This window comes from Miscanthus floridulus, chromosome 15 (genome assembly GCF_019320115.1).
Source record: "Miscanthus floridulus cultivar M001 chromosome 15, ASM1932011v1, whole genome shotgun sequence".
Classification (NCBI taxonomy): domain Eukaryota; kingdom Viridiplantae; phylum Streptophyta; class Magnoliopsida; order Poales; family Poaceae; genus Miscanthus; species Miscanthus floridulus.
Genome location: NC_089594.1, coordinates 22,953,435 through 22,980,317, shown reverse-complemented (window position 1 = coordinate 22,980,317; position 26,883 = coordinate 22,953,435). Strand labels below are relative to the sequence as shown.

The 26,883-nt window shown below is 44.8% G+C and overlaps 1 pseudogene; it reads right to left on the bottom strand.

Annotated features, from left to right (window-relative positions):
* Positions 1-267: 267 nt before the first annotated feature.
* On the bottom strand, positions 268-4,826 carry LOC136507216 (uncharacterized; annotated as a pseudogene).
* Positions 4,827-26,883: the final 22,057 nt, after the last annotated feature.

Genomic DNA, 26,883 nt, shown 5'->3' with positions numbered 1-26,883 from the left:
TTGCTCAACGCTAGCTTCCTCAAATATCTCACGAGGAATATGGCTGGCATCATCATATGAGTGATCAATATCTAGAAGAGGAAATGACCTTATGTCCTTCCCCATAGACTACAGCATGTTTCTAATGTCTATCAAAACCATTTGTTGCACCAGATCCAGGGATGGATGATTGCTATTGTAGTCCTCTGACATTGCATCATAGTGTTTTTTCCACAACCCCATCACATCATGCGGTTCGCAGAATACCAATATTGTTGCAAATAGCCTCTATAGACAGGAAGGCATCTGGAATAAAGTAGCTTCAGTTAGACATTCATCCAGTGTATTGTCTTCTTTGATTAGACCCCTCCTTTCTGCAGCTTCACGGAACAAAGGTAGTAGCATGCCATCAACCGTCCTCAGATGTTCGTATGATGTAGCACCAGCAACATTGTTCAAGAGAACACGAAGAAAGTAACGTTCTCCCTCAGCAGGATGAGCCAAGATGACTCTTCCAACTTGAAAAACAGAGTTTTTCCTTTTCTGCCAGAATTTACCATCAGACTGCCAGGTAAAATGCTCCAGGAAGTCCTGATATAAGATTCCACGGGCTTCCTCATGATGCATGTTTGCATCAAAGTATGCTGTCAGCATTGACTCTTCTACACCTGGCCTATTAACGATGCGTTCGACCTTATCCCATTTATGAAATGCCACCATGTGCATGTCGGGTAGATGAAGCTGCAGTTGCTGTACTGGTGGATGGTTCTTGCTCAAGTCAAAGCCATATATGCTCCATAGTGCTTCTAGAGGCATCACCCATCGGGCATCTCTATACTGCTTGATCTCATCAATGTTCCCTTTCTCGTCTGCTTTGTCGGTCTCCCTCATCACCATCGATGCCCTGTCATGTCCCTTGTATATGTATTTGAATAGATACTTTACTGATTTAATGCTCCGACTGGCCTCAACATTGATATGGCAGTTGAAGGTATGTAATAGGCAAGGGTTGTAAGGCATGACCCATTGATTGTCTAGGTAATGGCCTCGAACAGCCTCGAACTTTTAGCGTGTGGCCATCATTGCGTCGCCGATAGATGGGGTACAAATCCTTTCCCTGTGACGTTGCCTCACAGAATGGGCGCAGGTAACGATTCTTGAATGACCCATGGCCCACCGTGCACGGACAGTATGGATTTAGCGTCCCGCAGGGACCATGCATCATATGCTTCATCACCATCTTGTAGAGCTCAGGGTACTTCTTCTTGTTTGGTAGCTCTGCACTAATAATCATGTCATATTGCTCGGGACATGTGAGCTTGTACTTCCGTTCCATTATCAGCAAGAAGTGTGCATGCGGCAAGCCCCTCTTCTAGAACTCCACTACATATACGTAGGCCTTCACCTTCCCAAGTATGTCTTTCTCCATCAACATTTCCCTCATCGCCTCTAACTTTGCTCTGAAGACCCGTGTGACGAGATCTAGGCGGTCCTATGGTGTCTGGCCTAGATAAAGTTCATTCTTGATCTCATCCCAGTTAGAGTTGCACATCATTGTGAGGAAGATATTAGGTTTACCATACTTTCAATCAGAGCCATTGCATCCATGTATCGACGCCTCATATCATGGGGTCCTCCGATAAATGATGAAGATAGGACAGTACGCCTTCCGACATTCTCAGCAGATCCTTCACCCGAATGCATGTTGTCCACCAGGCCTTGGTATGGGTCAGCCCTCAAAGTATCCTGATTGTTCCTCATGTAGTCTAAATGCGAGCTCTCATTCTTGATGTAGGTGTCGATGGCGAACTGTTGGAAAAGACGCCGGCCATAGAGTATTGGATTAAATATCCCTGGCCGCATCTAGAACTTGTAGCAGTAGTAGTCGTGCACGGAGACACATGTATTCGAAACAGGTTCTATAGGGAGACATTGTTTGAATTAGTATCATGCATTAACAGAAAAGAGTTTATATTGCATTATAGAAAAGAGTTCAAGTTACCTCCATCATCATCATCATCACCATTCTCAGCACGCTTTTTGCGGGATTGCTCGAGCTCGATCAACTTGAGCCATAGTCACACCCACTTTTGGAATGCAGTTGTGCCACCTGAGCTCACCCATTGGAAAGAACACCGGGTATGACAGTGGGTCATAGCATGCATTATATGAGCACTATGCTTGAATCAACCGTGACGCTCACTCCCCTCAACCTAGATGGTGACCACCTCTAATGTCAATGGCACGTTATATGTTCTCTGGTCAAGCCGCTTGTCAAGGTTCAACTCGACCTGGTAATCCTTGAGGTTTTCAACGTGTCCCATACTCCTTAGTTGTTGAGAGTAGGGATTCCCAATAAAGATACCAACCAATTGCTCTATAACTTCTCTATCTTTTTGGGTGCATTGCTCACGGCACTTGCTCATCTGATGTTCGAGGGACGGATCGTCGTCATAAAAATAAAGCTCGAGGTGTCTCTTTTCAACACCATCCTCTTTACCAAATGATTGTATGTTATGGTAAATCTGGCCATGGGCACGGAATGTGTAGACACCACATATTCGCATGTTAGTGGTCACACGATCTAGGTGGTAGTACAGAGAAGTGAAAGAGAAGTGACCATTGAAATATCTGATGTTTGCACAAAAGTGCCTAGCATCAGCGTCCGAGCTTGACCACAACCTCATGAGCTCTGGTGGTGTCTCAGGAGTTGAAAGATGAATCTTTCCACCCTGATAATAGAATCTGGGCGGTTCACCCTCAAATTTCTTTGCATTGCAGTGCTCGTAGTTTGGCACCAACGGTAGCATGTGTGACTCTAACGGGACATTAGCATAAACCCTATCGTATGGATCCGGGACATTAGGCTCACTGTTCTCTTCCTCATCCATGTCAAGAATGTGCTCAACGTCGGTTCCCTCCTCCTCATCTTCTGATAAAATGTTGATGTGTTACGCGTTGAAAGAAAGTTTATGAAATAATGTTTTGACTATTACACGATGTACATTGTTCGGCGAAAAAGTACGCCTCATCCTCTTCCTCGTCCTCCTCAAATATGACATCCTCATCATAGTCTGTGAAACACAGCCACATATATGATGAGGGAAACATAATGGCATACAAAAAAACAAAAAGGATAAATTTAATAAAGAAAATACCATCCTCGACCATAGAGTCTAGCGTATGAGCTTGTGCACTGTTTGGAGGCATTGAAGAGGTACTGTCAACTACAGACAGTTGTGTCTGTGTACCTGTGCAATTATTAGGTGGTGGAACTAGAGTTTCCTTGGTAACACCACCTATAGTAACAAAAGGTATGAGTTTTTAGAATAGAAGAGCGAAGGTGAAAGTACTGACAATATATACTGATCAAGGCTAATTACCGTTGTAAACCACACTCAGTTGAGTTGGGTCATTCGAATCATTGCACTTTCCATCCGCACACTCTCTAGCACTTCTTCCAATGTTTGCTTCAAAAGCTCGATTGTGACGGGATAGAAGGGCATTTCTCTTTCCAGTGGTCACTCGTTGCCTATGTATGGTCTGTGTCACAGCCACTTCAGGGGTCTAGACTTCTAGATTTTGAACTACAGTCAGCGCAACGTTAACAGGCGTGCCCCTCAATTTGTGTATTTCCATCTCGTGTGAAGGTGCTTCATGCGATTGAGGTGAAGAAGGAAAAATAAAATGAGGGTTAAAGTGAGGGCTCTCTATGGCTATTGAGTCTAGATGCAAATTGTTTGCTTGGTGTTCTCTCACCATCCTATTATATTTTTTCTTGCTCTCTTTTCGTTTCAACTCCTTCTCTTATGGAGTCATTTGTAGTTTTCTTGTAGCATTTTTCTGTGCATACAAGTCATGCTGTCTTTTATTTAAAAGCACCTTTTGTTCAGGAGATATTGCAGCCCTTCGTGCTCTATCTAGCTCACGCTTACGCTCTTTTGGACACGTGACAATATTGTCGATGGAACTGGATGCATTTACAGCACCTATATATAATAGAAAAGTACGGTCTCAAATAAAATACAGAAGGGCACATATTGCAAGAACATTAATTTATTATTACATTATCATGAACCACAATTGGGTTGCCCACTACACTTTTTCTTCTCAAATAGATAACATTAATGAAAAAAACAATGTACCTAGGTTTAGATCAGGTGATGCATGAGTCAATCATGCCACTTTGATCTATACATTTATTAGAGTATTCATCTACATATATATAATAATATGATATTAACCTTGGCCTCGGCATCATACAAACACAAGAAAAAATCATTAGTATTTAGGAGAAAAACCAAAATGATACATGTGTTATCTTTATCAATCTTCATGGGATTGTATGAGTTGTTTCGATGTAGCCAGTCACTATCTTCATAGACATCAGTGCTTTCCGTGGTCGAATCAACTTGGCATTCACTATATATTAAATAAACTAAAAATGGCAACACTGAATTTAGAAAAGCAAAATTAGATTTACCTGCTTTTTTCTGATGATATCGTTCACGACGCTTTCTATTTTTTTCATTTCTTTCTTCCTGAGTCATTGCCGTCGATCGTGCCTTTTCTCTTTCCCTTTTTAGCTTGGTGGCATCCGTGTTTTCCTTTGTCTGATGATACTTTTCCCTAAGTTTTTTATTTTTTTTCATCCCTTTCTTCTTGAGTCATTGATGCATGTCGTGCTTTTTCTCTTTCTCTTTTACGCTGCGCACGTTCATCTATTTGCGCTTATGAATTTTATGTTGTATGGTCACCTGTTTGAAAATAAGTTGATAAATATTTGCTTAATTACCATAAATAATACAAGTGAATGCGTCTATGGACATGAGTATAAACAATTACCTCCATTGATGATGTTTGTTAAGTCTTCAAATGGTGCACGACCTTCATTATTTTACATATGTTCCATTGTGATTTCACTGAACACAAAATTAACCTAAATTCGTATTATCAAACTTGTCCATGAGAGAGTTGATAAAAAGTTCCATTGACGCTAGAAAGAGTGAAATACTCCCTCTGTCTAAAAAATGTACTTTGACTAAGTTTGTATTAAAAAATACTTATATTCATGATACAAAATAAGTACCATTAGAGACACACATGCTACAACAATTTACTCGTAGAGAAGGTGGCCAGCGATGTGGACTTACGTAGAGGCGGCCGGCGGTGCGGAGACGTAGGTTGTTCCTGAAATTAATACAACGTCTGGTCTTCCTTTTATTTATTGAACTGCATCCGAAACCCCATCAGCATCTTGCGTCATTCCTTCAGTTGTTCCTGAAATTAAGCATTCAAAATTTATATATAAGAACCTAATCTAAGCATATCAACAGAAACCGACACTATGAGGCAAAAACGCCTAACAATAACTAAATTATTTTTTGCATCTTTTCATCTCAGGTCTAATTGTGAATGGCTAATTGGAAAAGAAAAATACAAGAATTTCCAAGTGCACTAAATTGCTGGTTGCAGATATGATGAATCTTCATAGCACCCAAACTGAAGAATGTATGGATAGTCATGATAGCATACACTAAACCTGACAGTGCAGCTATCTAAAATTGATATGAATCGTCGCAGCAACCAAACTGGAGAATTGATGAATAGCCATGATGGCATATGTAACAACCCAAAAATCCACAAACCAAAAATCACAACTACAAAATTTTTGTTTAAGCCCTATGTGATGTTGAGTGACACATGTAGAAGCCAAACCTTAGTTTTGGATTGGATGTGACCCAACTAGGTTAAAATCATGAGCATAGTTTGGTTTTATGCCACATGTGTAATTAAATTCCTAAATAAATAAATCATGCATGCATCCTTAATCCCACTTGTGATTTGGATTCTCCTGCCTTATGTGATGTTTAACTAACTTACTTAATATTTATGATAAACCCTAAATAATGAATTATTCATTGGAAGAATAAAACACCCCTATATAAAAACTTCAACTATTTTTGTATAACAAAAATAGCCAATAATCCCTAATATATTGGATGTATTTTGACCACCAATTGAAACACCTTGTGGGACCCACTTCATGACTCGAAGCTCAAGTTTAAACTCTAACTAAATTTGAATCGAAGCAAAAGAAAGAAAAGAGAAACAAATAGAAAAACAAAAGGAAAAGGAAGGAGGCCTCGCAGCCCAGCCTATTCGGCCCAACTCGCGCCCGCCTTTCACCCCGCGCACACGCTGCGGCCCACCAAGCCGGCCCATGAAGGCAGCCCAGCAGGACGCCCACGCCAGCACACCCTTCACCCGACCGTAGCCACTGCCAAGCGGGACCTAGGTGTCATCACCCACCTCAGTCCCCCCTGCTTTCCCCAACCACATGGCAGAGATGGGAGTGGGAGCTCCACGCAACCCGCCTCAGCCGCACGATCGTGCCACCAACCGATCGGACACGCTCGAAGACGCTAGCTGGACCAACCAAGTCTGACAGGGCCACGCCAGCGGCGTGACCCTGCCCCCCTTCGCGCGTGCCCCGCCCATCACCGCCGTGGCCCCATCCCGCGTTTCCTTGGCCACGACGCATCCTATACGCACCCTCGCTGCCAGGCGGAGCCCACTTGCAGGCGATAATGACAGCAGGAGCACCCTCGGCCACTTGATCACGCCGAGCCGCGATCGCCATCTGATCCCATCCGCCATTGATGAGCTTTGGAGCTTGGGGCTATAAAACGACGCCCAGAGCGCCCTAGGGTTCCTCAGCCCACTACCATCATTTGGTAGCCCAATTGCCCGCACCACTCCAAGAGAAGAGGGCCAAGAGGAGGACCCAGAGGAGGGAGGCGAGCAGGGAGCTCGAAGTCATCGACCACCAGAGCTCAGAGCGTCGCCCTGAGCGCCTACTCTGACGATGCGGCTTCCACCACTAGGCAGCACCTCACCACCTCACCACCACCTAATGCCGCCAAGCACCGCACAGTGAGCCTCTCACTGCTGAGACCTCCTCCTAGCCCCACGGACGCCGACGCACGCACACGCACCAAGCACGCCGCGGCGACGTTGAGCCGTCTCGGCTCGAGCACGCCAACGCAAGCCACACACGTGATGCCCAACATGCAAGCACATGCCCTACACCGCCACATGCCACGCGCAATGTCGAGCCAAATCAGTACGAGAACGCGTTGCAGCACGCACGCGAGCATGCACGGGCGCACACACCGCAGCCACGAACATGGCCGTGGCGAAGCCACCATGACCACATCACCGCGGTAGAGGTGACGCCACCACCTTGGCTGGCTCCTCCTCACCACGGAACATGCCATGCTCGCGATCGAGGTAGACGAAGGCCACCGGAGGACCCCCGTTTGACCACACCACTGGAGCGCCACCGCAACCGCTTCGACTCCACCATGGCCAGGACCGCTGGGACGGCCTGGCGCCTCCTTGTCTCGCCCACCATGTTCACTGGAGCCACGGGAAGCTCACGCACCCCGCCAAGCATGCTCCCAGCCACCACATCGCCCTGCCACTGTCGACACGCCACAGCCGGACCTTCACCGCCATGGCCAGCCCCATGGGGAACCCTACTCATCGCTTCGACCTCACCATCATGTTTGCCATAGCGAGGCGATGCTTTTGCCCACCTAAATTGCACACCAGCGCCGCGGGTGAGGCTCGTCGGTGACCTCACTGCCGGCGGGAGCCCTGTCAGGGAAGAGAAGGGGATTTTCCCCTCACCGGCCACACGTCCGTGCACTTGGTGCACGTGAACCAAACCCTGGGAAGGAGTAAGTGGACCAAGTCCTTCATAGACCGGCTCTGCGGTCTATGGACCAACGCAGGCGAGTTCACCATGAACCGCGCCTCACCTGCGCCCATAGACCATGGCCCGTTAGTGGCCTAGTAAGACAACGTGGCCGCACCAGCGCACGCCACGTGGCGGGCCAAAGCCTATCCCGTATCCAGGCCCAACCGGCCCAGTTTGGACCCGGCCTGAGCTGACCGTTGATCGGGACCACAAATCAGCGACACAGAGTCACTAGGCCCACTTGTCAGTGGGTGATGTCATGCGGGTCCCACCTGTCAGTGACAAACACAGCCAAGGTGACGTCATGATGATGTCACGATGATGTCAGCTGCTGACGTCAGCTGCTCTGGACCCACCTGTCAGTACCAGAGCTGAGACGATGTCAACATGCCACGTGGACCAACATGAGCGTGACACATGTCAGCACGATATTAATTCAACCTTTTCCCATTTTCAGAAATGATTGAAACTTCGAAAATTCATAACTAATTCATACAAACTCAGAAAAATACAAGACCATTACAAAAATTCATCTAAAATCGAGCTCTACGCAATGAACCCATGTTTGAGTGCATTTGGTTCTTTTGAATTTTCATTTCTTTTTGTGCTATTCTATAGACGTCGCTAACGTGACTAATGCGATCGTTTGTAGACTCAGAGGAGAACCAGATGGATGAGGACTGAGAGTACTGTGAGGAGTACGAAGACAACTACGCCGAAGGTGCCACATCCCACCCAATCTCGTAGCACCTATTACGCATGGCTAATATAGAGCTGCTATTGCTTTATTTTATTATTATAATCACACTATGATAGGACTTGCATGGTAATATGCTTTCTTGATGGCCTTTACCTTGACGCAACCTTACCCCTACTCACCCTGCTATTTGGCTAAGTCACACGCTTGCTGCTATATTTCACTGCTTATTATTTCTACTACGCTTATATATACCATATTGATGCATGGTGGAAACTGGAGTTATCTAGACTATGGGGAGAGTGCTGCGTGTGTGACTTGGGTGTGTGGAGGGTAAGGGTTGTGTCGACCAAGTTGGAGTATACGATGAGCCTAGGGCAAGTCTTGCCATGAGGTGCTACCTAGGCACCCCTGGAATGGATACCTGTGGTGGGTAAATGGTGATATGAGGTGGCCCTGGGTGTGAACCTGTGATGGGAGGAGCCCGGGGTGGAGGTGCTCTGGTGGCACGGTAAAACCGTGATGAAGACATTCTGGCTTGGTCATCTCTAAGGACTTACTAGTACTCAGACTCACCGGGAAGCCTTACGTACCACTCGCCCTATATGGTGTGGGACAGCCGGACTACTTGGTAGGATATTGCCACTACTGCTAGGTTGATAGCGGACAGTGCAAGGAGGTACGGGGCACGGAGGATTTCCCCCACACCCTTCCGAGACTTCATGGAGACCTTGTGGACTCGGCTCGTGACTCACAGTTTCAGCCATCCCAGACTAGACTTGGGGTGTACCAGGACTGAATGGTAGAGTGGCATTATCCTAGGCTAGCAAGCGGCCAGAATCAGCCCAGTTGATGACGGTCAGCAAAGAAGGCAGATCTTGTGGTTATGTAAAACCTCTGCAGAGTGTATGGTTGATCGATCGATACATATGCCAACTAGTCGGCTATGGACCTTTCCTGGGTTTCGCTTAAACTAGATAGCGAGATGAGTCCTTCTCTTCTTCCCCCATGAGAGAGTGTCGGTCATAGCCAGGGGCTATAGGCCATGAGACAGTGCCAAGAGGGAGTTGGCCTATCGACTGAGCGATGGTATGGTGATGATATGGAGATGGTGGTATATCGATCCTAGGATCGAAACCTGGCTCTGGACGGAAATGGGGTGGAATGTGTGTGGGAATGGTGTTAAAACTTGACTATACTATTATATACTTGATATGCTAATACATAGGAAACACCAGCCTTATAGGTTCCTTGTGATTATATCCAACTTGCATCCAATTTCCACAAAGCATTGCTCATAGGGTGGGAGTGGCCAGTACAAATCGTACTGATAAACTTTGGCACACAGGTTCTGCTGAGAAGTATAGCTCTGAGGAGTTTGACGGTTGAGGGGTTCATTCCTACGCTCGAGTTTTGGCGATCTTATCTCCAAGCTGTTCTGGATGAATGCTACTTTTGATTCTGCCGATGCGGTGATGTAATAATTTATGTAATTCCGCACTTTATGTACTCTTATATTATCGTTGTATGGATGTGGTATTCGACTAGAATTTGGGTAATATGATCTACAACGGTCATAATACACTTCGACTCTATGGATTTCCCTTCGCAGAAAACAGGTCGTTTCAGTTGGTATCAGAGCCATACTTGACCCTAGGACGAAACCCTCAGAAATGGATGATAGAATAGGACATGAACAGCCCTTCTTTCAGATATATACCGACCCTGCATTTACTTTTATGCAAGGCTTATCTATTTATTGACCTGCTAACACCTGTTTCCTTAAAACATGCAGATGGCAATGAACGTCGAATGGCCGCCTCTAGGACCGCTACCTCTGGACCACGCCAAGCTTACCTTTGACCTATGTGAGCTCGAGGGTTTTGCACAGACCCTCTGTCGAGTTCTCATCATGTTAGGAGTCCCTAACGAGCTTGTCAAGGTCACCTGCACTAGGAAGTTAGCTCAGGAAGGAGGAATCGAAGGACTGGTTGTCACCTCAATCGAGTTCCCAGCTAGTACTACCTTACCTTCTGTCTTAGCTTTCACCGAGTTGACTATAGAGGACACAGTTGAGGAGGGACTACGAGCTGTCTCACACAAGGCACTTCGTAGAGTGATGAGGGACCACTACGAGCATCTGAAGATGACAGAGTTCCATCTACTTCCCTAGGCCCTCGACCTCAGCCTTACCCCTAGTGAGCAGAGTTTCGCAGCTGGCAGAGTTATCTTTGCTGAGGAGGATAGATGCCTTCGCGTCTCGGCTATCCACCTACTAGAGCAAGATAGGTACATGACCCAGCTTGAGCAGAGGAGACATCAGGACTAGGCCCTTCTATGGGAGTACTAGGAGCAAGACTCACAGGGAGCATAGGAGCGAGCTAGTCTACTTGAGATAGTTGCCAAGCTACAGGACGAGCTCAACCATCGTGAAGAAGTCCACAGAGCTAAGGTCGCTGACTTACAGGACAAAGCCGTTGACCTAGGCAACAGGAACTGCTACCTCGATAGTAAGGTCTTAGAGTTGCAGAGAGAGTTGGATGACAAGAAGGCCAAGTTCAACCGCAGAGGAGACAGAGAGAGGTCCAAGGGGATTGATATGCTAAAAAATCCAATCTCAGAACAAGACCATGACTCAGGAGCTAGAGGAGTTCAAGAAGAAGTTTGTTTGCAACTAGGGTCACCTGATCGAGGCACTTAGGCAGAACGAGTACCTATAGGATAAGTGTGAGAGGACTTGGCAGGCTTGGTAGAAGTCTGACAAGAAGCGCCTCACGGAGATGAAGGGTATGTGGGATCAGCTACCTAAGGAGATTCGTAGCAAGACAAAGCCTAGGATAGAGGAGTTTGAGTTAGCCCCGACTTGCCTCAACCTAGACGCCTACCCTACCCTACCTGGAGCCAAGCCTACTAAGGAGCTCGCCGAGGCCTTGAAGTACGTGTCTCGACTTCACAAGTCTAACGAGGAGATCGAGATCGAGAACAGTCGTATCCCAGCTGCGGTGTACGAGTTAGAGTAGATGACCCTACGTGGTCATGAGTCATGTTAGTGGCTTCCATAAGTTGTACCCCATGATGTACCCCTTATGAGATGTAATATGAGGCACTATGTGTAGTACGATTCTCGCGAGTCTTCAAGTGTAGCTACTAGAGATGATGCTATGTAATAAAACCCATATAATGAATGTTTTGGATCTTATTGCATCTTATGGATCTTATTGCTTCCTTGTAATGAGTGTTGGATAGTATAAATGTTTTTCTTTAAATCATCAAAATCATGTAATCATACTGAATTATAAGCACTTATGTCACAAACACTAAAATGCCTATGATCCGTGTTGCAGATGCTGAACCGCCGATCTGCTCGCCTAATGAACCATGGACGTGCGCCCACCCGCAAACCAGTCGAACCAAATGAGGGGCATGGTGGCAACAACCATGGCCGTGGCCGTGGCCTTGGACGTGGAGGGATATCCTTCAACCTAGAGAATACCCCGCCGCTTGTTGAGGAGAACATTCCACCACCACCACCACCAAACCTAGCAGAGGTGATGGCGCAATAGACCCAGCTTCTTGTAGCTCTTGTAGATGGAGCAAGCCGTCGCCAGGGAGGTCAGCAGAATGACTTCCAAAGGAAGCTGGAGGGATTTCTAAAGCTGAGGCCACCTACCTATGATGGCACCGACCCTGACCCGCTTGTAGCCGATGACTGGCTCAAGGAGGTGGAAAAGAAGCTCGACCTCACCACCTTCATTGATGATGAGTGTGTTGGAGCTGCCACACACCAGCTCATAGGTGCAGCACGTGCTTGGTGGGACAGTTTCAGTGATTCCCATGAGGACCCTGCCAACATCTCGCAGAATGAGTTCACCAAAGCATTCACTGAGTATCACATTCCCAAGGGTATCATGGAGGCCAAAGCCGAGGAGTTCCGCAACATCAAGATGGGAAAGGACAGGGTGACTGAGTACACTACTCGTTTCACCAACCTTCTACGCTATGCACCTTCCTATGTTGTGAACTCTAAGAAGGAGAAGCTATACTATTACCGCAAGGGACTTAACCCACACATCAAGCTAAAGTTTGGCGGTATTGAGAGTAGCACGCTGCGTGCTCTGGTGGATTGCTGCATCCAGATTGAGAAGGACCGTGTTGAAGCTAGAGAGGAGCACAGGGAGAGGAAGTGTAAGCCTGAGGAGTCCTTCCGTGGCCGTGATCGCAAGAGGTTCCATAGAGATGCACCATCTAGGGAACACTCTTGCCACAACCGGGATGACAACCCTAGATCGAGTAGGGGTGGTGGAGGCTACACCACCAAATACTCATGCCCTGCTCAGGATTGTTACACCCGGGACCGTTATGCTCAGGACCGCAACACTCAGGACCGTTCCAACCATCCCTGCTCAGCGAATGAATGCCTAGCACAGAACCGCTCTGCACCAAGCACTGGAAACTAGAAGGCACCCGCGCCAACCCCTACAGGCGGTGCGCCTTTCACCTACTTCGCTTATGGCTAACCGGGTCACAAAGCCACTGAGTGCCCTCAAAACTCAGCCGCTCAGAAGTCTCAGTTCAAGGGATCTACTACTTGTGGATGTCTCAACCATCTGGACACCGAGGAAGCATAGGCTGCCTCTGACGTTGTGTATGGTATGTTTTTATTTAATGGCAATACTGCATTAGTTCTATTTGACTCTAGAGCAACTTGTTCTTACATATCATCCAAGTTCGCACGAAGCATGACCTACCTGTAACCCCACGTGGAAAGCCTATCATCACCAGCTCACCTTTAGGAGACCTAAAGTGCACCCACATCTGTAAGGGAGTGAGTCTTACCATTGAGGGTCTTACCTTTGAAGACGACCTAACCCTGTTACCTTCCATGAGCCTAGATGCCATCTTAGGTATGGATTGGCTAACCATTCATCGAGGTATTATATCATGTTCACCTAGATACGTCCAAGTGACCCACCCATCAGGCCAAGTTATTAGGTGTGAACCTCGGTCCAGAAAGTCCACTTCTATCCTATGTGCCCTTAAAGCCAGTTTAGAATCACAAAAAGAGGAGAAGATAGTTCATGATGTGCCTGTGGTCAAAGACTATCCCGATATATTCCCTGAAGAATTACCAGGTATGCCACCAGACCATGATGTAGAGTTCATCATTGATCTTTTATCAAGAACAGGACCCATTGCCAAGAGACCCTATCGCATGTCAGTTGACGAACTAGCCGAGCTCAAGAAACAGCTTGATGAGCTCATCTCGAAGGGGTATATCAGACCTAGTGCTTTACCCTAGGGATCCCCTATTTTGTTTGTTAAGAAGAAGGATGGCTCGATGAGAATGTGCATTGATTACTAGAACTTGAATGCAGTCACCATCAAGAACAAGTACCCTCTGCCAAGAATTGATGATATGCTTAACCAGCTCAGAGGTCCCAAGTATTTCTCCAAGATTGATCTCAGATCTGGCTATCATCAGATGAAGATTCGAGAGAGTGACATCCCGAAGATAGCTTTTGTGACTAGGTATGGGCAGTTTGAGTTCATTGTGGTGTCCTTTGGACTCATGAATGCTCCTGCCTACTTCATGAACATGATGAATAAGGTTTTCATGGATGATCTGGATAAGTTTATGGTAGTATTCATTGATGACATCCTTGTTTATTCACCCACCACCGAAGAACATGAACATCATCTAAGAACTATGCTTGAGAAATTAGCCCAACATCAGCTCTACGCAAAGTTCAACAAATGCGAGTTTTGGCTATAGAAAGTTGCCTTCCTAGGCCATGTACTATCAGCTGAAGGTGTTGCAGTTGACCCAGCTAAGATTGAAGCTGTGAAAGAATGGGATCAACCTCGTAACATAACTGAAGTCAGAAGTTTCTTGGGATTGGCTAGATATTACCGCCGATTCATCGAGAACTTTTCCAAGATTGCCCGTCCATTGACAAACCTTCTGAAGAAGACTAAGGAGTTTGAATGGACGCCCGAGTGCGAGCAAAGCTTCCAGGAATTGAAATAGAAGCTTACCACAACTCCTGTGCTAGCATTGCCTGATATCAGCAAAGATTTCATGGTCTATTGTGATGCATCCCGTCAAGGACTTGGCTGTGTATTGATGCAAGGTGGAAGAGTGATAGCTTATGTTTCTCGATAGTTGAAAGAACACAAGAACCGTTACCCTACTCATGATCTTGAGTTAGCAGCAGTTGTGCATGCTTTGAAGATCTAGAGGCACTACTTGATAGGCAACAAGTGTGATATCTACACTGATCACAAGAGCTTGAAGTACTTTTTCACTTAAGAAGATTTGAATATGAGGCAACGCCATTGGCTAGAGTTGATTAAAGACTATGACCTGGAAATTCACTATCATCTAGGAAAAGCTAATGTAGTCGCAGATGCTCTCAGTCGCAAGAGTTACTATCACACTTTGATCACTGAATTTGTACCACCTGAGCTCAAGGAAGAGATTGAAGATTTCTAGCTTGAGATACTACCGCATGGCTTGTTGAATGAGCTCTGCATATAGTATGATCCCACAGATCGCATCCATCAAGCTCAGAAAAATTGTGAAGAGATCGAATATCTCCGTGGTCTGATGAAACTAGGCTATAAGACCAACCACCATGAAGATGAACAAGGAACCATCTGGTTCAAGGATAGAATCTGTGTACCTTCCGATCTAGCACTATGAGAGGAAGTTCTGTCAGAAGCTCATGATTCTAAGTACTGTATTCACCCTGGAGGTTCAAAGATGTATCAAGACTTGAAGAAACACTTTTGGTGGAAAGGCATGAAGATAAACATTGCGGGACATGTGGCATGATGTGACACCTATAATGGAGTCAAGGCTGAACATCAAAGGCCTGCAGGATTGTTAAAGCCTCTTGATGTTCCTGAGTGGAAATGGGAGAGCATATCCATGGATTTCATAGTTGGATTGCCCCATTCACAGAAAGACAATGATTCCATTTGGGTGATTGTTGATCGTTTGACCAAGGTTGCTCACTTTGTACCAGTTAAGACCAAGACCGATGCCGAAAAGTTAGCAGATCTATATGTTGAGCATATTCTCAGACTGCATGGAGCTCCCTCTAGTATTGTATCTGATCATGGTCCTCAGTTTATGTCCCGATTCTGGGAATCCCTATACAAGTCCATTGGAACCAAACTTGATTTTAGTACCGCTTATCACCCACAGACAGATGGATAGATGGAACGAGTGAATCAGATCTTAGAAGACATGCTTTGCGCTAGTGTACTGAATTATGGCTCTAATTAGGAGAAATGCCTACCCTATGCAGAGTTCTCTTACAACAACAGCTACCAAGCCAGCATCAAGATGTCACCGTTCGAAGCTCTGTATGGCAGACCTTGTAAGACACCTTTGATGTGGTCCCAACTGGGAGAAAGATCGTTCTTTGACTCCACTAAGATTCAAGATGCCGAAGAAGGAATTGCTCAAGTGAAAGAGAATTTGAAAATTTCTCAAAGTCGATACAAGAGCTATGCTGATAAAAGAAGAAGAGAACTTGAGTACAATGTGGGAGATTTCGTCTATCTCAAGGTATCCCCGCTACGTGGAACTGTCAGATTCCACATGAAAGGCAAGCTTGCCCCTAGATTTGTTGGGCCATACAAGATATGCAGGAGGATTGGAAAACTCATTTACAAACTTGAGCTACCTGAGGAATTGGCAGGTGTACATCCCATGTTTCATGTATCCCAGCTACGCAAGTGTTTGAGAGTGCTCGATGAAGTGATCCCGACTGATACACTTGACATTCAGAACACTCTCGAGTATAAAGAGCATCCTATCAGAATTCTGGGTAGAGACACCAAAGAAACCCGAAGCAAAACTATTCCTATGTGCAAGGTCCAATGGAGCAATCACATTGAGAGAGAAGCAACATGGGAGAAAGAGTTTGACCTCTGGCTACAATATCCTTATCTCTTCGAAGGGTACGTTACGCTTTAATCTCGGGGACGAGATTCTGTTAAGGGGGTAGGACTGTGACAACCCAAAAATCCACAAACCAAAAATCACAACTACAAAATTTTTGTTTAAGCCTTGTGTGATGTTGAGTGACACATGTAGAAGCCAAACCCTAGTTTTGGATTGGATGTGACCCAACTAGGTTAAAATCATGAGCATAGTTTGGTTTTATGCCACATGTGTAATTAAATTCCTAAATAAATAAATCATGCATGCATCCTTAATCCCACTTGTGATTTGGATTCTCTTGCCTTATGTGATGTTTAACTAACTTACTTAATATTTATGATAAACCCTAAATAATGAATTATTCGTTGGAAGAATAAAACACCCCTATATAAAAACTTCAACTATTTTTGTAAAACAAAATAGCCAATAATCCCTAATATATGGGATGTATTTTGACCACCAATTAAAACACCTTATGGGACCCACTTCATGACTCGAAGCTCAAGTTTAAACTCTAACTAAATTTGAATCGAAGCAAAAGAAAGAAAAGAGAAACAAACAGAAAAAGAAAAGGAAAAGGAAGGAGGCCTCGCAGCCCAGCTTGTTCGGTCCAACTCGCGCCCGCCTTTCACCCCGCGCACGCGCTGCAGCCCACCAAGCCAGCCCATGAAGGTAGCCCAGCAGGACGCCCACGCTAGCACGCTCTTTACCCGACCGTAGCCGCTGCCAAGCAGGACCCAGGTGTCATCACCCACCTCGGTCCCCCCTGCTTTCCCCAACCAAAGGGCAGAGATGGGAGTGGGAGCTCCACGCAACCCGTCTCGGCCGCACGATCGCGCCACCAACCGATCGGACATGCTCGAAGATGCTAGCCAGACCGACCAAGTCTAATAGGGCCACGCCCATGGCGTGACCCTACCCCCCCTCGTGTGCGCCTCACCCATCACCGCCGTGGCCCCATCCCACATTTCCTTGGCCGCAACGCATCCTATATGCACCCTTGCTGCCAGGCGGAGCCCACTTGTAGGCGATAACGATAGCAGGAGCACCCTCGGCCACTTGATCACGTTGAGCCGCGATCGCCATCTGATCCCGTCCGCCATTGGTGAGCTTTGGAGCTTGGGGCTATAAAACAACGCCCAGAGCGCCCTAGGGTTCCTCAGCCCACCGCCACCGTTTGGTGGCCCAATTGCCCGCACCACTCTGAGAGAAGAGGGCTGAGAGGAGGACCCGTAGGAGGGAGGCGAGCAGGGAGCTCGGAGTCGTTGACCACCGAAGCTCGGAGCGCCACCCCGAGCGCCTACTCCGACGATGCGGCTTCCACCACTAGGTAGCACCTCGCCACCACACCACCACCTAACGCCGCCAAGCACCGCATGGTGAGCCTCTCGCTGCTGAGACCTCCTCCTAGCCCCACGGACGCCGACGCATGCACACGCGCCAAGCATGCCGCGGCGACGTCGAGCCATCCCGGCTCGAGCATGCCAACACAAGCCACACATGTGATGCCCTACACCACCACATGCACACGCCCTGCACCACCACACGCCATGTGCAATGTTGAGCCGAATCGGCACAAGAACGTGTTGCAGCACGCACACGAGCACGCACGGGCGCGCACACCATAGCCACGAACATGGCTGTGGCGAAGCCACCGCGGCCGCATCACCGCGGTAGAGGTGACACCACCACCTTGGCTGGCTCCTCCTCGCTGCGGAACACACCACGCTCGTGATCAAGGTAGACGAAGGCCACCGGAGGGCCCCTGTTTGACCACACCGCGCCACGCCCGGAGCGCCACCACAACCGCTTCGACTCCACCGTGGCCAGGACCACTAGGAGCGCCAAGAGCCTCATTGTCTCGCCTGCCCTGTTCATTGGAGCCATGGGAAGCTCACGCGCCCCACCAAGCATGCTCCTAGCCACCACATTGCCCTGCCGCCATCGACATGCCATAGCCGGACCTTTGTCGCCATGGCCAGCCCCATGGGGAACCCTACTCGTCGCTTTGACCTCACCATCATGTTTGCCATAGCGGGGCGATGCTTTTGCCCACCTAAATTGCACACTAGCATCGCGAGTGAGGCTCGCTGGTGACCTCACCGTCGGTGGGAGCCCCATCAGGGAAGAGAAGGGGATTTTCCTCTCGCCGGCCACACGTCCGTGCACTTGGTGCACGTGAACCGAACCCTAGGAAGGAGTAAGTGGACCAAGTCCTTCATAGACCGGCTCTGCGGTCTATGGACCAACGCAGGTGGGTTCACCATGAACCACGCCTCACCTGCACCCGTGGACCACGACCCGTTAGTGGCCCAGTAAGACGACGTGGCTGCACCAGCATGCGCCACATGGCGGGCCAAAGCCTAGCCCGTATGTAGGCCCAACCGGCCCAGTTTGGACCTGGCCTGAGCTGACCGTTGACCGGGCCCACAAGTTAGCGACATAGAGCCGCTGGGCCCACTTGTCAGTGGGTGACATCATGCTAACGTCATGATGATGTCATGCGGGTCCCACCTGTCAGTGACAAACACAGCTGAGGTGACGTCATGATGATGTCACGATGACATCAGCAGCTCTGGACCCACCTATCAGTACCAGAGCCGAGACGATGACGTCATACTGATGTCAGCATGCCACGTGGACCAATAGGAGCGTGACACGTGTCAGCACGATATTAATTCAGCCTTTTCCCATTTTCAGAAATGATTGAAACTTTAGAAATTCATAACTAATTCATACGAACTTAGAAAAATACAAGACCAGGACCAAAATTCATCTAAAATCGAGCTCTACGCAATGAACCCATGTTTGAGTGCATTTGGCTCTTTTGAATTTTCATTGCTTTTTGTGCTATTCTATAGACGTCGCTAACGCGACTAATGCGATCGTTTGCAGACTCGGAGGAGAACCAGACGGACGAGGACTGAGAGTACCGTGAGGAGTACGGAGACGACTACACCGAAGGTGCCACATCCCACCCAATCTCGTAGCACCTATTACGCATGGCTAATATAGAGCTGCTATTGCTTTACTTTATTGTTATAATCACACAATGATAGGACTTGCATGGTAATATGCTTTCTTGATGGCCTTTACCTTGACGCAACCTTACCCCTGCTCACCCTGCTGTTAGGCTAAGTCACATGCTTGCTGCTATATTTCACTGCTTATTATTTCTACTATGCTTATATATACCATATTGATGCATGGTGGAAACTAGAGTTATCTAGACTATGGGGAGAGTGCTGCGTGTGTGACTTGGGTGTGTGGAGGGTAAGGGTTGTGTCGACCAAGTTGGAGTATACGATGAGCCTAGGGCAAGTCTTGCCAAGAGGTGCTACCTAGGCACCCCTGGAATGGATACCTGTGGTGGGTAAATGGTGATATGAGGTGGCCCTGGGTGTGAACCTGTGATGGGAGGAGCTCGGGGTGGAGGTGCTGTGGTGGCATGGTAAAACCCTGATGAAGACATTCTGGCTTGGTCATCTCTAAGGACTTACTAGTACTCAGACTCACCGGGAAGCCTTACGTACCACTCGCCCTATATGGTGTAGGATGGCCGGACTACTTAGTAGGATATTGCCACTACTGCTAGGTTGATAGCGGACAGTGCAAGGAGGTACAGGGCGTGGAGGATTTCCCCCACACCCTTCTGAGACTTCATGGAGACCTTGTGGACTCGGCTCATGACTCATAGTTTCAGCCACCCCAGACTAGACTTGGGGTGTACCAGGGCTAAATGGTAGAGTGGCATTATCCTAGGCTAGCAAGCGGCCGGAATCAGCCCAGTTGATGACGGTGAGTGAAGAAGGAAGATCTTGTGGTTATGTAAAACCTTTGCAGAGTGTATGGTTGATCGATCGATACATATGCCGACTAGTCGGCTATGGACCTTTTCTAGGTTTTGCTTAAACTAGATAGCGAGATGAGTCCTTCTCTTCTTCCCCCGTGAGAGAGTGTCGGTCGTAGCCAGGGGCTACGGGCCATGAGACAGTGCCGAGAGGGAGTTGGCCTGTCGACTGAGCGATGGTATGGTGATGATATGGAGATGGTGGTATATCGATCCCAGGATCAAAACCTAGCTCTGGATGGAAATGGGGTGGAATGTGTGTCGGAATGGTGTTAAAACTTGACTATACTATTATATACTTGATATGCTAATACATAGGAAACCCCAGCCTTATAGGTTCCTTGTGATTATATCCAACTTGCATCCAATTTCCACAAAGCATTGCTCATAGGGTGGGAGTGGCTAGTACAAATTGTACTGATAAACTTTGGCACACATGTTCTGCTGAGGAGTATAGCTCTAAGGAGTTTGATGGTTGAGGGGTTCGTTCCTACGCTCGAGTTTTGGCGATCTTATCTCCAAGTTGTTCTAGATGAATGCTACTTTTTGATTCCGCCGATGCGGCGATGTAATAATTTATGTAATTCCGCACTTTATGTACTCTGATATTATCGTTGTATGGATGTGGTATTCGACTGGAATTTGGGTAATATGATCTACAACGGTCATAATACACTTCGACTCTGTGGATTTCCCTTCGCGAAAATCAGGTCGTTTCAGCATACACCAAGTAATAAAAGCAGGAGTAAACTCAAGTTTTGTCATTCAGATTCCTGATGAAGAAGGGTTAGAGGGTGGGTTTACACAATAATAAACTTCAAGTAGGACGTTCCACAAGTAGTCAGATTTACATATTTTCTATTTTTTAATATTAGGTGATCATAAATTTTCTAGCAAAACTGACAATTAGAAAGGCTGGTTTGACAGAACAACAAAGCATGCCCACAGGCTTAGCGTTCATGTAACCCGTAGCTAGGCATGGAAAATTGATTGTCACAAAACTATAAATATCTTCGTGACAGTCAACTTGAACAAATGCTAACCTTAGCAGATTTAACCAAGGAGCCAGTAATGAAATAATTTTTGACAATGATGAAATGGTATTATTTTGCATATGTTCCATTGTGATTTAAGATGTTTCCAGGGTTGCCTTAATTAATTGAGAATGCTTAATATTATTAAAAATGTGAACTTGTGGGAATTTTTGTGAGAAAATGGTGATAGTGTTGATCCTAAAAATTTTACAGTAAACTCCTAATATTATTAGCTGTCCACTGTAATTTTTGTAGCTCTAGAATAATTAGTTTACTAGATAGATAATGATGCCCTATTTCAAATAAAGATTAACTCGATAGAATAGAATAAAAAATATCTTGGGATTGTATAACTAAAACATCTGTTGGAAAGTAACGTCTTATTCGACAACATGGATATGTAGCCTAAGTACGGTCATCGTTAGAACTAGCTCGTTAACTTGAGAGGCGTAAATCGTATTTTTATGAGTCACGATGGCAGTTGATTAATTACATCTTTGCATTGCATCGCATTGCATATCATAATAGGGATGTCGATGGATCACAGAGTCATTGGGAGTTGCTGGAGAAATGGTACTTTTGGAGATCGTGTCGCCATGATGAAAAACTAACTCTAATTAAATCTTACCCAGGCAAGCCCCGGTGCATAACCCCTACTATATATATATATATATATATATATATATATATATATATATATATATATATATATATATATATATATATATATATATATATATATATATATCTTTATCCTATAAGTCTTACTAGTATGACAGGATCGTGTAGATTGCTATGCTATAGGACTCCGATAGAAGTCGAGTGATTGCCTATCACTCGCGAGAGATAGGAAATTTATTACTGTATTATTATGACTTGGAAAATATAAATGGTGGAATAATAAATGGTGACCGGGCAGGGATATGGTTTGAGTATTGGTGGGTGTAAGAGGTTATGTTCCTTGGCCAACGGGGCATAGCTTGGTTACACTATTTTTCCTGTCTGTGTCGGTTAAGGATCGGCCGTTGCATTGGACGCTAGGCAAGTCACAGACTTATTATCCCGAGCACATACTTGGGTATGGGCGCTTGAAAGACTTGTTACTCTCCTGTCATGGGTTCCGACTCTTTCTGAACCGACTGTCATGGTGGTTTTTTGGGTTAGGAGGTCCTTGCACCGCACTAAGTCTGGGACTCAGGGGCTGGGACTTAGAGTCCTAGTTTGGACGGGGACTTGACCCCGTGACAGGAGGATAGTGGGTTGGTCCTGCTTGTGCCTAGGGTACATGCGGGGCATGTGTTTTCGGTGTACCCAGCTGGGGACATGGATTCACGAATCGCCGCCGTGTCGGTACGACTTGTCTTAACTCTAGCACCATAGTAAGAACTGAAAGATAAAAGATAGAAAAAGGAAATTTGATTGCTTACCACCTGCTTGAAAGTAGCACAGGTGCTTACATAGAATAGTTAGTTAATGAACTAATGCACTGCTAATAAAAATCGAATATAAGGACGCACATTTAGTAATGCTTTCTGCTGATGCAATAAACCCACAAGCCAGATAACCTTGCATATCCTTGGAGTCTTTTCTTTTCTCCTATCGGGTAAGTCTTGCAGGGTACAATTGAGTACTCAGGGTTTTATTTTCTCCTGTTGCAGGTGACAGGTGGATGCTAGAGCTGACTCTTGTGTGTGGATTCCTCCTAGTGGGCTCAGAGAGGATTTCCTTTACGCTGTGATCATAGTTTTTATTCATAACTCTCACTAAGTGTTTTTATAAATGAAAGTTTTATAATCTATTGTCCTACTTTATTTATCAATGCTTCATCATGCCATGAATAGCTATTTATTTCCGCTGTAATTCTGATCACATGTTTATATTTCGCTATTAATTTAAATTGTTCATAATTCTGATAATATGATTATATTCCACCGTTATAACCATAAATAGTATACTCTGATGTTGTATTAAAAGTGATGTAAGAAATGGTTAAGAATGATGTAAGCTTTATTCTCTCATTTGTGATCCTGATGGAAAAATGTGGATTTTCGGGTTCTCCCCTGGGGTGTGCCCGACGGGATCGCGTAATTTAGTGTTCTCCCTTGAGTGCTTAGTGTCTAATGGAAGACGAGCACTCCTGTGAGGCATTAGATTGGTGGTTCTACCACAATCTTCAACCAAACAATATTTGCCCATGCTTGCTTAACCAGACAATATTTACCAAGTTCTCAGGCTATCTCTAGGCTATAGTTTTACTTAGGCAACTAATCTAGGTCTTGAACCAAACAAGTCCTCTATGCATGTATATACCAAATTATGTACAATACAAAGGAAGTGCCTAAATCAAATTTTGTTTGCTAATGCTGCATGTACATATCACAAGACAATTACCTATAACATTATACAATATCAGGGGAGTCTGCGATTCATGACTAGTTTAGTTCTTACTTATAGAAAAAGGCAGTCCAACAAATATCTGCAAATAGCATAATATGTTTAGTTCTTGGAGATCAAATTATTTGGCATGTTTTTATATTGTAATCATAATGTGTGGGGACCAAATTATTTGACATGTTTTCATATTGGATGCCAAATTATTTGGCATGTTTTCATATTGTAATTGTAATTCCATGCAAGAACATATATATTTGACTTGCTCAGTGTTGCGTGTTTCTTGGAACAATTAAGTAATCCTAGCTCCAACATATTTATATCCTTGTTCGGGAGAGCCTTTTACGTCCATTGCATAATGTGTCCATGTTGACATTAAAGTTATCAATTTTAGAGACCTTTTTGTCATAATGCCATAAGTGTTTTTTGACCAAAATATATGCATATTGCAAAGAATTTGTTTTCATTTACATTACAACTTTTATATTTAATTTATAAACACATGCTACAAATGACAAACAACCACCATACATCATTGTAGGCCCATATGACGTTATTTGCATGAAAACCTCTCATTCTTAGAGCTCAAGGTATGTTGTAACCGAACAAGTGGACCTACTTTAGGGTGAAGCCACAACTTCAATATATATAGTGGATATGCCCCCATGATGTAGTTGGTGGAGTGGAACTAGTTTATGTAGGGTGAAAACTAATAAATAGAATGTTAACCTTTGGTTATTGCTAATCTTGATAGGCCAGACATGAAATGAAAAGTATACTATGCTCAGCTGCAAAAAGTCGATCTTTGCAACAGGTCAACCATATATACTCATAGGTGGAAGCAATCAAGAGCCTTTCATCTTAAAGTGAAAAATAGCACACTATGAATGGATTATCGTAATCCCATGTTTTCAATAATTTTGCCATTGTTGAATATAATAATGTGCCCATACAAATGTGCTGGTGTTTATAGTATGCTTTTCAATCTAATATTTCATCTTAAAGTGAAAAATAGCGCACTATGAATGGATTCTCGCAATCCCATGTGTTCAATAATTTTGCCATTGTTGAATATAATAATGTGCCCATACAAAATGTGCCAATGTTTATAGTATGCTTTTCAATCTAACATGCCACCAATATAGTTAGAAGTACTAATACAACAATAAATTGTTAGGTGCCCCAAGTTTTTTTAGCCAAATATATGTTTAGGCCTCTTGTTTTCAGAAAATAGCAGAATACAAAAAGAACAGTGCAATCTCTTTGTTTTGAATGTCATATTTACTAGTATTGATCGTATCATTTCACCAAATCATGCCACACAAATTCATGTCAATGTTTTTTTTCCACTAGTGCGATGTCAATGAGAAACTTTAACATACTTAGACATGTACAGTGGCAGAGCTTGGTCATGAATGGAGAGTGGGGAAATATGATATGATATAATATGCAAGAAGAGGAGGATATATTAACATTTCATTAGTAATTAAAGTAGTAAAGCTAAGACCTTCATTAAGAATTGATCAAGCTTAGGGGAGCTATGGCCCACTATGGCCCTCACTAAGCTCAAGGGATATGTACAAACATCATATTGATATATGATTCTGGCAAATTGATGGCAACTTTAAGGCTATTTGTTTCTAAATATTCCATGTTAATGGTCTCATATATATTGTTGGATAATACTGTTAAAATGTAACAAGCTACCTTGTTAGGTCGCACACATAAAGATCAAACTAAAAAAACAACCACATGTAGCGCACTTAGCTTAAAAGATATCCAAGTGTTTTTTTTTCTCTACAGATCCAACTAATATGTTTGGTTGAATGCTTACCAACTACCAGTTGTTTGCTATCCGCCATAGTCGTGATGTGTGGACAGAGTACGTTCCTTTGTTTTTGGAGGAAGCCAACAAATAACATGCATGGTCAGTTGAATATCTAGTGGACCAAGGGTATCACACAAAACTTGTCTCTGGAACAAACAGACAAGCCAACTCTGGATAGTGGCGCACTGCATGCAGTGGTGTCACAAAGCGACCCGGCGTCACAAAAAACCAAAATAATCGCAATAAAGAACAGAAAAGTTCCCATCGCCACGCAAAAACCAAGTGGACTGATATCATTCTCAATAAAAACGTGTAGAGAAAAAACATTAAAAGACTGTACCTGATCACGGAAAACATGACAGCTAATTGAAAAGAACATGTATGGTAATCAAAATCCGTGGGAGGGTTGTTTTCTTTGAAGGGCTGCAAAGATTTTTCAGGTTGAGTACTGAATACAAGGTATGGAAGGTTCAAATTTTATCTCAGATTACTAGGTAGTTTAGAGCATCTCCAAGAGTTTCCAAAACCCACTCTCAATCTTGATTTTTTGGCGAGATTGAAAAAAAACTGCTCCCCAACAACTCCCAATCTTAACTCTCAATCTTTCCGCGGGAAAATCCACCCAGTCACGCAGAAATATACGCGTGCGTTTTGATTAGCCAATCTGGAGGTGAAAGGATGTGGGGTGGGGGGGGGGGGGGGACAAGAAGTACAGGATTCCCAAGGCAAATGTATAAAAGAGAAAGATAGTATAAAAGCGGATAGGGTGATTTGAAAATAATTCTGATTCAAAATTGTCTTCTATATTTTAGGAGCAGGGTTTTAGAAACTGTTGGAGAAGCTCAACAAATGTACTCCCAACTTTTTTTAGTCACTCGGAAAACTCATCGATACTAATTCATTTTTTGGAAACTATTGGAGATGCTCACATTGACTAACTCCATCCATACGTGTCTAGCTTTTAAACCTCACCCATGCATACATCCATGTATGTCTTTTAAACATAAATGACTCATGTAATCGTAGCTGAAATCAATGACATGCATACATGTCTTTTTAAACTATGTCTTAATAGAAAATTAAGCAAGTTAACAACCCAACTAATTAATTAGTGATAGGTAAATTAGTCTTTTGCTAGACTCCTTATTTGGTCCTAAAATTGTTTACGTAACATGTATATTAAGATCGAGGAATATATAGTTAAATTACAAAATACTAAAAGAATACTCTCCACATTTGACTTTGTATACTGTCTTTGATGTATGTCTTTTTTTTTTGAATCACAATACTGACACAAACGCTCACGGTTCTAGATATAAGAAAGTAAAATAAATATGCATAAGTAGAAATTCTAAGGGTTACACGTAAAAACATCACAGATCTGC